The sequence below is a fragment of the Halictus rubicundus genome, chromosome 4 (genome assembly GCF_050948215.1).
Source record: "Halictus rubicundus isolate RS-2024b chromosome 4, iyHalRubi1_principal, whole genome shotgun sequence".
NCBI classification, from domain to species: Eukaryota; Metazoa; Arthropoda; class Insecta; order Hymenoptera; family Halictidae; genus Halictus; species Halictus rubicundus.
In genome coordinates this window covers 9,786,237-9,803,248 of record NC_135152.1, presented here as the reverse complement: position 1 = coordinate 9,803,248, position 17,012 = coordinate 9,786,237, and the positions used below count along the sequence as shown (strand labels likewise).

The 17,012-nt window shown below is 44.5% G+C and overlaps 1 protein-coding gene and 1 long non-coding RNA gene across 4 annotated transcripts in view; both read left to right on the top strand.

Moving 5' to 3' along the window:
* LOC143353368 (uncharacterized) overlaps positions 1 to 15,248 on the top strand; it is a 59,763-nt gene extending 44,515 nt beyond the window's left edge. Inside the window, exon 3 of the long non-coding RNA XR_013082119.1 lies at positions 15,174 to 15,248. This is a non-coding gene — a long non-coding RNA (uncharacterized LOC143353368). The remainder of the gene's footprint in view (positions 1 to 15,173) is intronic.
* Fas3 (fasciclin 3) overlaps positions 1 to 17,012 on the top strand; it is a 478,993-nt gene that overhangs the window by 398,423 nt on the left and 63,558 nt on the right. The window lies entirely within an intron of this gene.

Here is a 17,012-nt window from a genome sequence, read left to right as displayed (position 1 = left end):
GACGACGAAGTGCAATATCTTCCGACGATCAAATAAGTGTGGGTTCATCGAGGATTCTCTCGTTCAGGCCACGAGAGGGAATATGTTTTTCTTGAAGTTTGTATTTTCAAGCGAGCTAGACGCGCGACAACGATTCCCTAGGAAAACTTCAAATCAACTTATTTTCCTCGGAACTTCATCGAAACTTATCAATTTTTCGACAATTTTCACTGACGGCCGGGCTTTATCGATGTTTCAATATGCTTCCGTATATTTTTCTTGAACCAAAGTATCACAAAATTCCATCTTCCACCATTCATTTCAGCCGGCGAACGTTCAACAATTTCCACAGGAATATATTTTCGAATCGACTAGAAGAGAGACCCCTTAAAATCGGATGATTTCTCTCGGAGCTATCGGTCTGGATTGATCAATTTTTCGACGTGATCTCGTACCTCCCTGCAAACCGAAATGAATTTTTCATACTCTGTGATCTTCGAGCTTCAATTTGAACCGTCAGAAGTTCATAAATCTCTCCGGGGAAGCGATCGGTCACGAGGAAAATGGAATTACACTTGTCACCGATAAATTCTACTTAAAATCCTCTAAATATCTCTCGAAACGTTTGCATTTTCATATTCGTCAGCGAGCGACAACAGAAAGCTGTTGATATTCTTAAATGTAAGCTTTCATACTGTTTGAAATCGCACCCACTAACGTGTAAAATCCGTAAGCCTAATTGTGACACAATGAAATTAGAGAATTCCTTGTTGCGTTCAGAAGAAAGTGAACAATTTCCGGTAGGTTGTAGCGAGCATGAGATCACTTGTCGTCCCCAGTTAAAAGGTTCCATCGAGAGGCAATTAGGTTTTCGTAGATCGCGGGGGCCTACAAATATTCGATTGTCCGATAGGGAAAAGCATCGAGCAGCAAAGTGGACCGAGATAATGCCCGCAAATGATTGTTCGACGGTGGTAACAATAGAGGTAAAATATGAAAACGATATCCGCGGGGAAACGGCGGCACGGTTGATATACAAGAAGGATTATTAAGTCGGCGCGTAAGCTCTTTGAGTTAGCGTATAATCCATCCGTAGCGACGGATGATATAGTCGGTTTACAAGGCAGCAATATCTCGATTTTAGTACACCGAGCCCTGAACTGGCTGGAGACGGAGAATAACAATCCGAGAATAGATAGGCAGTGGATATATGGATTATACGGGAGAATTATACGACTTCGTCGTAACGTCTTGGAATTTAATGCAATAGCGATGAAGCGGCCGGGCCCGGTGCCCTGTGGGGTATTCCGTAGAACTCGATCGATGTTTAATTTCCTACGATCGTCCCCGTCGGAATAAAACCTTGCCGCCGCTGCCTCGCTACTCCGCTTAATTCACCGGGAAGTGGATCACGAATATCGCGAACTGAATTTGTTATCCACCGGCTACGGTGCGCGCCGATTTTTTCCCCCCGATTTAAATCACGCTTGCATCGCGTTCCTACGCAATCTCGCCCGCGGGAGAGCTTTGCGGAAAATCCGAAGAACATTTTCGAACCAGCAAGACTTCCCCGAACGAGCTCGCAAACGATATTCTAACTCCTCTCCTTCATTTCTACGTTGCATGCCGCGGAAGCGGATCAGCAGCAAAACCCTCGGTTTTATTCGCGGACAGAAAACCATGCGAACGAGCTAAAGAAATATTTACAGTGATTGTTACGGAATCTGGACTGGAACGTTTCACGCATTTGCTTTCGTCTGAGATATAAAGTATACACATAATCAAAGTATGTACAAAGTATGAATTTTTATGAATTTAAATTCATATGAAATTAAATTTATAATTTTCCAGGAAGGTTTCAATCGCTGGGATTAAACGGTTTACCCTCAATCATTCATTTTTATCTAAGTTTACCATAATTTTTAACTAAATGAATTTTCAAAATGTTGACTAGCAAACTTCTATCCGCTTTTCGTTTCCCTTAATCAGCCCTTACAAAACAATATTATACATGTATCAAACAAAGGACACTTAAGCTTTCAGAAGTAACTAAAGTATATTCGAATTAAGTTTGTACAGAATATAATATCGTAAAGAAGATGGCATAATGACGTCAACATCCGTAAGTTATTAAATTGGCATTTTCGTTCGCTCTTGTAACAGATAATTATCCAGCGGAATTTCCAAAGAGCTCAGCGCAACTTCAGAATTCGAAATCGAATCAACCGAATGTATCAGTGGCGCATCCTGCCTGGTCGGGCTGCTTGTTAATTGGCGCGTTGGTATCGCGACAAATTTGGAATTCGGTGTGACGAGAAGCCGAGTAATTAGCCGTTGAATGTCGCGAGGCTGTTTCTCGAAACGCGGTACGCATCTTGTTTACACGCAGAGACGACGCACAGCGCACATGCAGGGGTGATTGCACTTTGAGCCTGCTTGCGCCGATGAGCCGCGTGTCGGAGATATACATGCTGATCATGCCGATACTTTACCGTTTGTACACACCTGGAAATTCCGGCATCCGATTCGTTGCTTTGCGACAACGTTGACGCGCGAATCAATCGTCCCTGCGGACGGAAATCTAGGTTGCCTGATTCTAAACTATTCTTCATGGTAACAGAAATTTTGCAAATTTACTCGAATTTGGAGAGATTCTATCATTTCACTTGGAACAGTCATACGAAAAGTTTTCTTGTTTAAGAAATCGTGTTTTATTCGTAAATTTATATTTCAAACGAACACGCCAAATTCGATCACAATCGGAGGGTAACAAATATCGTAAATGTTTCTAACCCGTTTTGTCGAAAGAAATGAATTTTTACCCGAATAATGCATGAAGATTCTTGTTATTTGTGCACACATTTGGAACGTATAAAATATAAATGTTAGAAATTAATTTTAGAGAAATGTGAATTTGTGTCGAGCCCCGCGTTCGTCGCGGAATAATCTCGCACGTGCCGAAGGAAATTAATTTTAACGAATGTGCAATCCGAACTTGATGAAAGATTTCTGCAAACAAGAGGTTGTTTGACGTACTACGGGACCTAGTTTGTCGCATGAAGATAACCAACCCATTTTCAGTTGCATTGCGTGTCACAAGCTGTGCATTCAAACACGGTAGCTGATTATCGATCCACTTGACATTTCGAGAACAGTTAGTCGATAGGCAACTGTGTCAACAGACGTTGCTTAATAGCACGCGATATGAATATATTATGTATATTGCGTAATTTGCATGGACAAAACAGCGGGTGACTTGATCGAATGCGAATGTGCTACTTAATTAACAGAAAACTTCAGAGAAATTACTCCGTCAAGTTGATAACAATTACTGACTGTTGATGAATATTTACATTGGACTTCTAACGTCCCAAAACCATACACAGACATAAATTATATGCGTAAAATGTAATGCACAGATACAACGGGAAGCAAACAGCAAGCGCAATTTCTAATTCAGTAAAATGTTTGTTGATTCTACTGCAATAATAACACCAACAGCTGCGCACACATACATGCGCAGTTCCACGCGAAATGTAGATCAGAGCGTTTCGAACTTGCAGCAGCTAACGAAACTTCGAAGAGAGCAACAATTTCTACTTCACAAAAATTGATTCAAATTAATTGATCACAATTGATTCAAAGCTACCGCGACAATGCAAGCAACATAAGCGCGCAAAATTCCACGCGTGGGTAGAAAGAAAGTTCGATTTGTACTGCGATAGCAGTTTACGTGTTACATGCTGTTACAGCAACGGCGTGTTCAAGCTTATAGAGTCCTGTAAAGATCGAAATAAAGCATCAGGGATAATTAGCTGCTCGTTAAGAGGACGGTTTACGCTTGGGAGACGCGAAGGGAGAAGAGAATAGACAGACAGAGGAGTGAGCAAAGTAGTCCTCGGCGAATAGTAGTGTATTTGCTATAAAATGTCAGGCGACGTGAAAGCAAAGTTTCGGATAGCGAAAAGGATGCATGTGTATGCAGGCTCGCGTCTGCGACTGCACCCACGCGACACGTATCAGCGACGCACTGAATAATTCGGTGGGATCCCTGCACCGATCCGTTGAAGTTCTTCGGTAGCAAAAAAGGGCCAAGACACACACACACACAGAGAGAAAGAGAGAGAGAGAAAGAGAGACAGTAAGAGGCAGAGCCGGGGGGGGGGGCAGATAATTTGGTAGACGTCACGTGCGCCGTCACGATGCACAACGCGATATATAGGCGGAACGAAAATGCAATTGCAGTTGGAGAACTGAGCTGGCTCTGGGACATAGGAGGCGGCTCGCGTAACTTCCCGGCGTAACATAAGTAATACCGACTAAGCAGGAACATCGTTATTGCGGCTGGTGCACGTAATTCTATCAGGAGCCGCGTTGCAGCCTGAATGTGCAACCGATGCACATCGCGGGGAGATGCATGGCCGAGGTCGCTCTATAGAAAGGAACAACTACGGATAATGCTAGCCGAGTGTTTTATATGCACGAGAGCGCCTCTGCCGCTGGTAAGGACGTGCATACCGATTGTTTTTCCCGCCTGGAAAACGTGTAAACGACGAGTTTTTCGCCGGCCTCTCGATCCCCTGTGTACATCGCGGGAAGTTTACAAGGCCGGCTGTTTGAATTACAGGTTTCCAGCTAGTCTTTCGCCCGAGATACACTTCCCTTCCCGAAACGATCCTCCGAAAACATACTTTCTCCCGAAACCAGCCGCCCGGTGCTCGGAAAATATACTAACCAAGATATCTGTTAAGTTTTACTACCGTCCTTCTCTCTTTACTACCATCCTGTACCAGATACAGAGAATTCTCGATATATGTCAACAACACGGGTCTTGCCAGCGTCGTTTATCGTACAGGAGACATACCCGAGTCGTGTTATGTTTTCCCTACTCGGCGTTAGGCCTCTCGTGCTTCGCGGCCCCTCACGGGGTATGCCCCGCGGTAGTGGGGATAATTCCGCGACGTTTATCGTCCAGGTCTTGGTGACATATAGAGAAATCACTGTATATCCTATGTTTCGAAGAGTACCGTTTTGAGATATACACTACCGCTCAAAAGTATCCGGACACTCCGCGGTGGATACGTCGATGAACCTCGTATTTAATTTTAGTGTGGTATTGGTAAGTTCCATATACGTACTTTTCAATTTAAAGCGTTAGATATTTCATAAGAAACTAATAAAAATCGATTTTAGTCACTATTTTAGACACTGAAATAACTTTTATGCAATGCTAATATATATTTCGCAAGTGTATATATACGAGGGCTGGAACTTTAATAGTGGCAACACTGCTGTGGAAGCGAAGCAAGACGAAATGTATTATTCTCACTGTTACCACATATCAGCCTATGCCTCACCTATCTTACAATAAATGGACTCTTCCCTCCGAATCGAAGCGCATGCGTAATGGCGAGAAAAAGATAGCCCTCTACGAGTTACTAGATTATGCGAGCAATAGATAGCTCCATCAGAACCACATCAACAGTTGTTGACAATGCCGGTGCCTATGTTGAAGGACTGCAACAGTTGCACACACGTATAATTTTTGTGTTATTAATAAATAAATAGTTGCCACCATTAAAGTTTCAACCCTCGTATATTCGACTGTGAGAATGTCGGAATGTTTGGTAACGTTACAGTAGCCTAATCCCTGAGATGGACGAAAACTGTTAAACAAAGAGATCGACTTCCGTCTTTGCAAACGGTAAAAACACTCGGCTTCGGACGAGATAGTTTGTTCCGAAAGAGTTTCGCTCCAGTATTTGCTCGGTTTTTCCATGAAAGATATCTCGGGCGTTCCAGCAGCAACGACACGGTCTGCTTTGTCTGGTGCGCCGAAGTTTGTTCTCTTTTGTCCTCGGCATACGTTGCCTGTGATCACGCTATGGACGGATAAGCACGGATCGATTGATTGGTTGATTGACTATCGTAGAGGGAGAAATATGCAATGCAAAGGGCTCCACGACCTATTCGAGTGGTACTTGGAGAGAGCCCCTAAGCTTTGGCTCGCCGACGTCGATCAGTTTTGAAGTACGTATCTAGGGCAAACCGGATGGACTCTCCTACACGGTTTCGTCCTCTATTATTCTACCCAAGTGTCCATACAGGTGTATGTTCCTCCATCTTGTCCACGCCAGTATCTTTCCCACTTTCCTGGAAACACACAAAGAAACCCAAGTATTATGTTTCTCTTCAATTCTGAACTTAGCATTTATAGGTTATAGGTTTACGGGTTCAGATATTTTTCATTTAAAATTATTAAGATTCTAAAGATACATACACGAGAAATTATTCAGCTGATTTATTTCTTTGGGTATATATTACTTTTAAAATATTGCTAAAAATGTGGGAAGCACGTTCTTGTTATTTTTATAAAAACAATGCAAAATAGTCACTTTCAGCGGTCCGTGAACCTAGTGTTTAAAAAAAAAACATTCAATCGTAATAGTTCAGAGGCTAGATTTGGTTCAAATATTTTTGTTCGTGTTGTTTCCTTCAAAACAATTCTTTCTCAATTTTTAAAGAAAGAAAATCTGTCACTTTTAAAAATGAAATAAATGAAACGAGAAAACATGAAAATAAGCTTGTCCAGATGTTTCTTATTATCAGTTACAACGACTAAAAATGATAGAAAAATCGTGGGTCTTGAAAATTCGAAGAAAATTGATCTCGAAACGGAAGAACATGATTCACGGACGTTCTCCCGTGGACAAGATAAAACGAAACACCCCGTATACTCGAGTTGTGTGTATTACTAGAGGGTGCTACGACGAAAGTTCGTATCTCGTTTTGGTAACTGAAAGTTGCCCCGTTTCGATTTATGCATCGAAATCAGGGATTTTTCTAATGGAAAAAGTTACGATGCCGAGTCCTGGCCACAAACGCGCGCGCATACCCCATATACTGTATATTAGGTTTCAACGAGTATAAATTCGCGGAGGAAGCACGGAAGGGGGGAGGGGGAGTTGGATAAACCGAAGGGGAAGCACGTTGGAACTCCATTTATCTGAACTCTGTCTATCCGAACCAATTTGGTCGCTGCGCCCGGTTTACCGTTGCCGGTACCGAACACGTTGCCGAGCTCTTATTATCCGAATTATCCAAGCAAATAAAATTAACCAGCAGTGCAACGGTTGCGGCGTGACTTCCGCGGAGATTGCAAACAATTTCGCGAACCGTTACTATTTTTCATTTTCTTCGTTCTTCCATACGACAGCTTTCAGACGCCATGCATCAAACATAAATACGATGTCTTTATATGAATCATACCGGTGCTGTTCTGTCGATACAATTTCATATCCATTTACAAGTAGATTACGGATCTTTATGCGAAACGAAATTTTTGCTGCATCAGTTGCGGAGTATTGGAACCAAATAAAAATTTGTTTTTTACTTTCATCATTTTAAATTCGGTTTATCCATTGTTTCATGTTTCATATTTGTCTTAAACGTATTAAACCCGAAGTCTATCATGACTGTTTTCATTAAACCATGGAACTGTGTGCACTCATAGCGTGTTTAAGATTTGGCAGCTCGGAGAAACGAGCAGCTCTAACGAAAATTTATGGTAGCTATTTTATTGTTGCCACTGGAAATATTCTCAGGGTGATGGAGACTTCTTTAACAATTCCTTTGTAATAGTAACAGGATTATATTTACGATAACACGAATGAAGAAATTGTAAAAGAAAAAATCTAAAATCCGTCATTTTGACGGGCTGGGTAGTTCTGAAAGAGCCCTCAGTTGCAGTTTGTCTATCATGTCACTCGCATTTGAGTGACGGAATTGTTTCTACAGACTTCAAAATTCATTTCCGTGGTGACGGGGAGGGTGCGCGAAAATTGTTTATTATCTGTGGAATATAAGAGGATTAAAAATGTAATTTGAACATCGTAAATCGGGAATATCTGTTACGAAATAAATTGCTTTTACCCAATTATTGTGGTCGCTGAGTCGGCGGTCAGGTTGTTTCGAGCAATCGCGATCGCTCGAAATTTGATAAAATTGCGACACATTTATCGAGCCAGCGTTGTTTTTCGAACGACAGTTCCAAGATTACGTTCCGCGTTTCGTCTTCATTAAGCTGGCGAAACGGGGACGAACAATTGGATCGTTTCGCTCCGGATCAGCAGCAGGGATCTGTTTTGCCAGAGGGAAAAGAGGCGGCCGACGAGGATTTCTTCGTCGACGACGACGACGACGACGACGTCGAGGCCTTCAGACTTTCTGGTTCCCCGACGACGACGGGTCGGTGATTGTCGCGACACCGCGACGACATCCTCCGCGTTGTATCGCGATCGAGAGCCGAGGGAACGACGAGAAATCGATTCTCGAGCTGTCGCGGCCACCGATCCGACAATGGGCTCGCGTAAATGGAGAACGCGCGGATAAGCCGGCGCGGAATAATACTGGACGAAAATTTGCCATTCAAGCCCCCGCGAAACCCTGAGGAATTCGCTATGGAAATCTAGTAAACGCTTTTATACGATAAGTAACGTGGACCTTTATACAAAATTTTCTGCAACTATTGCAAGAAACATTTAGGAATTTATTTCCGTAAACATTTTGGCTCTTCGATTCGTATTTTTAGTAATAAAATTATTTTAGCCGTCAATTTTCCACTTTTTAAGAGAAATTCTAATTTGTCTCGCGGTTCCTTGCATCTGACACAGAAAATGTTGATTCTGGTTCTCATTAACTGGTTTCCTCGAACAAGGCGGAACATGGCGTTTCGTGGACGCTTGTCCCCAACAAACGAGCTCGTCTCTGATTAGGGAAACGTTATCGTGGACGCGACAAAGCTCGCAGCTGTGAACGGCGCATCTGCATCGTTGAGCGCGCGCGAGCGGTCGCGTACGGACTCGTTTAGCGTGCAATTCCGGCCTGAGAAATGGTCCTCGATCCCGGTGTCAAAAGACGACTTTCGTAATCACCTCAAAGAGCTGCGGTAAAACTGACGCGTCCGTCTGGGAAATATATTATACAGAGGCAGCAGCCGCGACGCGACGCGCCACGCCGCGCCGCGACGAAAGTTAATTGCATTTTGGGGTTTGGGAAGTCCGAGCAACCGTACGAAAGTGCTAATTTTCCGCGTTGAAAGCTCACCGAGGGGTGAACGCGCGATATGGGTCGACGTACTCTGATAAATGTGTTTGTTCGATGCTCCCTGGCCGACCTACATAACGCGCTGATGAACGTCTAACTACCAAAAACAAATAACCGGCGAACGAAAAACGGTGCGGTCGATCTCCCGATCGCCTTGGGAAATTAGCCTGTCGAAAATGGGAATTGTCTGTACAAGCGCGGGGGAAACGGAACTTCTCCACCGAAGCTAATTAAAATTCTACGATTACTGTTCCGTCGAGCGACATGCTGTCTCGTTGAAACTTCCTTTTCACTTTGGAAATAATTGTAAGCCGTGCATGCCGTGCACCCCGTATTTGGGGGTGTACATTGATTCATTCATGTGCAAACTTCGGATTTTTCTAGCAATTTAGAAATTATGACACGAGTTCAAAAGAAACTATTTTCGAAAGAATATGCCTGCCATAGTAATAATAGCCATAGTGACAGTTATCCAATTTAACCCTTAACGGTCCGGAAGTAGTTAACTTCCCACCAGGTCCAAGTTATTTTTCATACGAAGAGAAAGAAACAAGTTCACAGAAGTGAATAATGCTTAACGCGTTCATTATGTAAATATGACAACAATAAGAGTGATAAAAATAATAAAATGATTTGATTGGTCCGTTAAGGGCTAATATTATGTTGCAAATTGGTATAGGTTGTTTCTAGACTGTAATAAATTATTTTCTAAACATTCCTCGCGTCACCTCGAAGATTTATAATACTGAATGACAGAGAGGTACATTGCTGAATTTCGAAACTGTTTTCGTTGAAAATGGAAGCACGAGATAGAATAAGAAAAACTTGAAATAACATTGTGTTACTCGCAAATGATAAAGCGAGGTGCGGAACATACTACTCCTTTTAAAGAACCAGGGAGAAGTGTGTTAAATTAACAGGAGGGTCGAATGAGGGTTGAAACTAAATTAAGAATTGTATCGCCCCATGGGTCCGACCTCGTGTTATCCCTCTAGCAGGCTAACTTCGTTTAGCAGTCTATTAATAATAGCACATTGCGTATAGTAGCTCAAAAAACCCATGTACTGATTAACATGAATTTTATTACAAAGAACAGTTCAAACAGTTGTTATCGTTTTCATACTTTCTTAACCACCATACGTTCTTCAGAATAATAATTCACCCCATTTTCTCTTTCTAAATACTTCATAACGTTCCACCACGTACTGCTTGTACTGGGAGACGGCTTTTTCAACATGTGACATACATGGACGATAATTCGTTGATTTAAAGCAGTTAGGGGTCTTTTGCAAATTTATCTAAAAGAAGCAAAGTTCACAAAAATTTTCGGCGTAGAAGGACATACCTTTTTCGTTCTGTAAAGGGTTAATGGTTAAAAAATGTTGGAATTTCTCGACTCAAAGTTTCAAACAAAGAAAATGGAAGGATCCAGGATCCAGGATTATCCTAGGATAATGAACTATTTCTGAACGTATCCGATTGTACAAAGGTTGAACGACGAATAAACGATGAAACCGAATTACTGGCTCCAATACAGAGTCACGACGAATCAGGCGAAGGTTAACGCTCCCGTTCCACCCCTCAACACTCAATACTTTACGCAAAATTCGAGCTTCAACGCCACGCGCGCTAAACACAGTTTCAGCTTGGTACGTCGAATTTCCCGAAAAATGTTCGAACCGCCGGAAAACCGTTCGCCCGTGGGGAATCGTGACGCGACGAAAACTATAATCGCTGAACGATATTTCTCCCCCGTTGGCCGCGCCGAAGAGGGTGGAGGAGGGGGTGAAAGGGGGTGGTGGAGTCGGTTCGAGGGACGAGAATAGCGATGGTGGACGGTGGCGTCGAAAACCCGGGCGTCGGGCATAGAGAAAGGAACCAGCCTAGCGGAGGATACGTCGATTATCGGGAAAATCCGGGTTTTTACATGGTGGCTCGGTCTCGCGGCAGAATTAATCTCTTTTCGGGGTGGACGGAGCTGTCGGTGGTCTGTGAACAGGAGTAGAAGAAGGGCGGGAGGTGGGGGGATGCTCGTCACGACGTCGATGGCGTACGCCACCGGGAAAAGGGATGCTTTCTGGTCCTCTCAAAGCAATCGTCTACGCTCTGCGCCGAAACAATGCCGGCCGTGAGCTCGTTCGAGCGTGAGACGGAATGGAACGGAACCTGTTGCAGCGTACGTCAACGACGACACGGGAAATTGGATTTTTTAGAGCGGTTAGTCCCCTCGGACCTGGGATGCGTTTCTCGTGTTCGTCAAACGCGACACACCACGCACGCGAGCTGCTAGCTGCTCCAACCCCCTGTGCGCGATACGCAAACGACATACGCGACACGCCGACTGGTCAACCATGATGTCTGATTTAACGTCCTCCTGTCTGCCGAGAAAGCGAAACAACACTGGCTGCGTACGGGGAACGCGCACGGGTGTATCCCGAAAAAATGGTGCAATTTATTGGCCCTATGAATCGTTAAACAAGCTGTGAATGTCGCGATATGTATTCTAAACAATTTAGTAGAGCTGCGTGCGCGTGGATCTGCGATTTTTCATTGGGCTTGGAAAAACGAAGGGTGATGTCATTTAATTTATACCATAGTTTATGAGTTCCATTGCATTCGTGTTTTCTAGAATTAATAAGGACACAAAATGACAAATTCCGACAAACGTCCCGCCGATCGTCGACGATCCTGCAACAAGATCGAACCAGACGACGCGACGGCTACGCAGAAGTCAATAATGCCGATACTCGCGCCGGAGTAATTGTTAACCAGTAATCATTTCGGTAATAAGTAACTGCAGCAGCGACGTGACAGCAATTATAGTTGGCAAGTAATCTCCGCAGCGGTCCCGGTCGCAACAACTGGCAGCCGGGGCGCGGCGTATCTTGACGGTAACCAACCTAATCTCAGAGACATGGCTAATAACAAGCCGGAGATACCGTGATGCGTGCACATCAACGGATATTACCGCGAACCTAACGTATTTCGGTCTGCTTATCAGCGATGCAGTCGCGACTCAACAATCGCTTTCACGTGCGTCACGATGAACCCGCCAGCTGTTCGCCGTCGTGCTGCGCCGTCGACTTTCAACCTGGTGAGCTCCGCACGGGGGTTCCCGGCTTTTCCCGAGGAAATTTCTGAACGTCTGTTGCGGCGAGGAACCAATTTGTCTCTGGCTGATGTATCACGACACGCGCCTCTCGCCCTGCACCGTTGCTACCCCCGCCCCCGATTTTCAGCGAAACAACAATGTGCCATTCCCCGCTCGAAATCTTCCTCTTCTATATTTCTCCTTCGATGGGACTCGACGGACCTGCCGCCTGAATAGTATTACTCGATTCGGAATGGAACGTGTTGTGCTTTTGTTCTCAGTTTTTCAATTTCGTCAGTCACTCGATTTCACGTCTTCTTGACAAATTCGAACGGCTGCAGAAAGTTCGGTAAATCTTTTTACGGAATCGTTTCGATGAGATCTTATCGAGGCAGGTTTCTCCGTTGCGTTCACCTCTTAAAAATCGATCTGCCACTTTTCTTAAACAATCTGCGATTTTTATATGATTTTTTTAATTTTAAGCAGTCATGCATTTAAACAGAGAGAACTTAGTCCTTTGATCGTGGCACTTGGAAATTTAAACTCGCACAGGATTTACAACTTTTCAAGTGTCACTTGTTTTATCTAGATACTTTCAAAAAGAGAAAGTGATCTTGTTAAATTTAATTCGATCAGTTCCTCGACATTTCATCCGCTTCCTCTCAAGTCCTGGTGTGTTGAAAGGGTTAACAAGAATCACTGCACCCTGCGTCCCGCGGAGACTTCCTGTCGACGTCTCCGAGAGAGGGAGAGAGAGAAAAAATGGTTAGTTCACCGAGCTAAACGATTTAATAAAGGATTCCAGTAGACTGGAACGGTTCAAAATTGCCAGCAGACGCCACCGTCGTGTCGTAAACGTAAACGCAATTCTTCGGCATCTGAAGTACAAAGGACGTCCATTAGGGGCCGGGCATAAGGCAGGATGCGCTAATGATATTTCGCGCAATAAGGAAACGTCAGGTAGGAAAAGTGGCGAGCATTGTCAGGTGGAAAGCTCGGGCGACGCCGGAACGAGAAATCCCGCGAAAACTGCGTCCCGTGAATAATATCTCCCGGCGAACGAATATCTCCCGTCCTTATTTTCGATGTCTAATGGCGAGTGAAGGAGAGATAAAACTGGGGAACGAGGCTCGGCCGAGCTACCACGGTCTACCCGGGAAACTGAAATAACTTTTCTTCTCCGCCGCGATGTATTAGCGAGACAAAGTATCCATTCCCGGTTCCTGTTGCCCTCTCGTTTCGCCGTTTTATCTGCCCGCCACGCTACTCCAACTTAATGGCAGAAAAACGTGACAGTGACTCCGCCGAAACGATCCCTACGTAAAATTCGGAGCAGACGATATTGTTCCCCGCACTGGCGGATTGCTCTGTGGCATGCTCAGAATCGGAGAAAAATTCGGAAAAAGTTTTAACAAGTATTTTAAACTAGTCGAAGTGAAACAGGACATTTTACCGTCGGGAAGTAGAAAAAGAATTTTTCAATTTAACACTCTCGTGTTAAAGGCTCGTGTTTGTGGCTCGGTTTACACAAGCTTCGAACGATAATTTTAATGGAACCCCGTCTCGTTTCATGGTCCGTTAGTCAAACCGCTCGCGAAGAATGGATTTAATTAGTACCTATACAAATTTCGCAAACAAACACAACGCCGATGTCCACACGTGAGTATCGAATCACGGGGATGAGCATGAATCGGCAAGTGAATTCGACACGGCTCACCTGTCGTAAATTATGAAGGACTTTAAGTGGAAGGTAATCCTTTGTTAGCGGATACGGTAAATTATGTATGGTACTCGTGAGCCGTGACCCAACTCGAAGCCGTTTAAGTTGCATCCAGTTTTGAATATTGAAAATTAACTCCGGCTTACAACTGACACACCTGTCACTCCAGTAATTGGATTACGTTTGTTGGTCCGCCTTAGGGTCTGTTGCAAACTAATTTGATGCACGCGAGACGGAACGATCTCAAAGGGCACCGTAATGGATTTGTTTCCATTTTAATTGATTAGAGTGTTTACAATTTAGTGAAACTACATGATTTTTGTCTTGCTTTCAACTCTCGATTTTTCTAATTTAATTTGTCCCTTGTTGCGAAACAGTGGTAATTAAAATAAAAATTTTCGCGTTATTCACAAATGTTAAAACAATGTTCTGAGCAATTCAAGAGTTCAATAAAAATGTGTGTAGATTTGATACAGCGTTAACATGATAGATCAGAAACGCTCCTGATTAAAAGGAATCGAAACAAGATCGTGCACACTGGGCAGCAATTTTTGAATGAATAGCATTGTGTGCAGTTAATGGGACCAACCAATGGTGGTTTCGCCTCGGAAAGGGGAACGCAATTATGCTTCCTTTTTCCGCGTTTCGAGAGACAAACGACACACTTTGAATCGACGTTCGTCGTATTCATGGACCGTAGTGCAAGCACATAATTGCCCCCTAATTAACGCTGTTTCCCGTCTGTTTTCGCAAAACGGGACTTCTGTCTTGCAACAATAAATTACTTGCCGACTTTCGCCACGTCGATGACGGAGCAAGCAGTTCCTGTAGTCTTAATAAAGTTTATATGGGCCCGTCGCGTTTCCGTTCTCCAGACGGCAGCTACTTAAGCAGGACAAGTGCGATGTAAACAGAAACATTCTCAACGGGTTCCGAAGTTCCGAGCGAGGGGTGCAGCCGACCGTATTCCCAGCTAACAAATCTCACGTTGCATAGTTTGCCGTTCAACTAAACTGTACTGTTTCATTTTTATAAATCTTCCCCACCGATCCCCACCGATCCAACAATTGTTTCTTTTTTACATTGATGTACAGTGTCGTACAAACTTCGATTCATTTCAAAGCTTCAGTGCAGTTCTGTTCGTAATCCGTCGTTCATTTCTTCAAAAGATGTTTTTGTTACAGCAGGCGGGCAAAGAAACCTTTTCTTTTCTCGAAAATTTAATTTTGGAATCACACTTTCCCTAGATTAAAACAAATCTTCTTTTGTTTGTTACAGGTAACGAAGTTCCATTTTTAAAGTCTCGTCCGTCTGCAGGATAGACGTCCAAACACATAAAAGCTAGAAACACGAGTAAGTGGAGCCAAATATTCGACGCTTTGCAGCAAAAATGAACATTTTTATGCGATGAAATTATTATTTATATAGATCAAAACCTTGGACGAATCCGGGATTTTTACCGCATCGAGTCGATCCCGATCGAGTCTTCGTATGAAGCAGATTTAATTGAATTAATCCCGGTAAACACGCAATCGAAATCCGGTCAAACATAGTTTCGTTAACGATGCCTTACTGCAATCACGAAGAGTATAGTAATTAAAGGACGGATCGGTTCTCTACAGTGTCGTACATTATGGACTATCCGCTAATGTAAACATCGCAGAGTCGGACCGATTAATTAATCGAACGACAAACATGCACGCGGAGTCGTATCGGTCAGTATGCCGAAGCTGATTGAACGCAAGTATTTCAAAAATGAAATCCGATTTGTACGTTCTGTGCGCGTATTCTCTGCGCGCGCGCGCACGCGCGGAACTAGAGTACGTCGGCTTTAAATGAATATTTCACGCTTTGCTTTTTCCCTGGCGGATGCGCCACTTTATTTGAACCAGTTACTGGTTGACGCGCCGTGTATGAAAGTCTCTGTGCGTTCAGATCCGAAAACTGTCACTGTTCCGACAATCGTATGATTTATTAACACTTCTCCGGCGTTTCGATTTTTGCAACGTTCCACCTCGACATTATCCGTTGTTCCGTTACGGGGACAACGTCGAGCACAGATTATGCGGGACGTTGAATCACAAAGTCGAGAACATTTGTGACTCCGCGAATTTTTACAGAAATTCTTTACAGACAATCGACGGCAAAAGAAGAGACGAAATACGCGCGAAGGCGATCGAGCTTCTAAGGCGAGCGTCTCGAGCGGTCCGCCGCGGGGCGAGGTCTGCTCAGGACAGCGGCGCGGGGGCGTTAGGTTAATTTGCCACGCAGTTGCATTCGCAGGGCTTTTCGGGAACGCGGGCTTTCAATGGGCCGGTCTTATTCGCGGCGGTGGAACGTAGTGAAACGTAGCGAAACGTAGCCCGACCACGATAATACCTGGCCGCGTAAACAGGGGCTGCGCGTCGGCGAAGCCCCTCGGCGTGCATGTTCACAAAAGACGCGTATTTCTAACCTTCGAGACGCTCGAGCGGTACAAGTTTTAATTATGCCGGGGGTAGTCTGACTGGCGTATCCTCTCGTTGCCATTTCAGACTGCATCTGGCGGCGCGATGATAACATTCACCCGCTCGGGGTTTCTCTTCGTGCCACCTTCTCTCATTCAAAAGGGCGAACGGGGATGGAGGATAGCGGTGAAAAAAAATGGATAGGGCCGTGACGGGAGGGCGGGCGAGGCAAGAGCAGAGGGGAGCGAGAGAGGAGAGGAGAGGGTTCAGAGGGGATGCGAAGGAAAGAAAAAGCCGGCCTCATTAGGAGAGACCAGACTGCAAGAGAGCCCCGCGCGCGCGCTCCGCTCAAATGAGATCCAACGTCGGCCGTAATGGCGTACGTCGAGATTTTTGAGGTCTCGTCCTTTTCGGAGTTTCTGCGCCCTTCTCTCTCTCTCTCTCTCTCTCTCTCTCTCTCTCTCTCCGTCCGCTCTATCCGTGTTAACTCGCTTGCTCTAACACGACAGCGCCGCTACGTTTGCTTATCTATAAGTTTCGACGGCGGCGAGGCTCGATGTAAATTTATGAACCGGCACGGAAAGCGTGCGAGAGTCCTCTAATCCGATCGATCGTGAAAATGGAGCGGCACGCTCGCCCCTTTGACGCTTCCGCGTTTCGGGGATCAACC